Source organism: Cyprinodon variegatus, unplaced genomic scaffold (assembly GCF_000732505.1).
Source record: "Cyprinodon variegatus isolate N-32 unplaced genomic scaffold, C_variegatus-1.0 Scaffold784, whole genome shotgun sequence".
NCBI lineage: Eukaryota > Metazoa > Chordata > Actinopteri > Cyprinodontiformes > Cyprinodontidae > Cyprinodon > Cyprinodon variegatus.
The window spans coordinates 136512-137179 of NW_015151237.1; positions in this window are offsets into that span (position 1 = coordinate 136512).

Here is a 668-nt window from a genome sequence, read left to right on the forward strand (position 1 = left end):
TCATATTTTGTTGTATTTCTAGATTTATGTTAGTTCTCATCTCTATCCTCTGTTGCCCTCTTGTGTGTGTGTGTTCCTTTCCCCTTGGCTCCCTCGTTGTCTCCTCACACCTGCTCCTTGTCAGCTCGTTAGCCCTCCCTTTGTCTCTGTCAGCTATTTCTGCTCTCCCTCTGCTCTCACTCTTTGTTGGTTCCTCTGTTGTTGCTGGTCCTGTCTTTGCTGTCCTCCCATGCTGTTGTCCACATACCTCGTCTCTCCCTGGCTCCTAGTGTTTGGTTTCCCCAGATGTCTCCATAGTTTTGGTTTGTTTTTCTTTATTAGTTGGATTTTTTCATCCCTGCCTTTGTTTACTTTTTGATTAAATCCACAAGAAATCACCTAAGCCTCTCTGCCTCTGCATTTGGTCCTTAACCACAACCAACCCTGACACATAAAGACATATTTGCGGTCAACTATGACAGAAAAGAGACAATCAAGTTTGGTTGAACTCAAATCAAAACGCACAAAGGCATTGGATCTAAATACATTTGTGAAGCGTTTTGCTGAGCAACATGGAAATCACTGCATTCAGCTGTTATAGTCATGTTAAATTTATGTTCTCTGGTGAGCCTTTACAGAGATGCTACATTTTGTTTTGGCACCTGAGAAAATCTGATATTTCCTTTAAT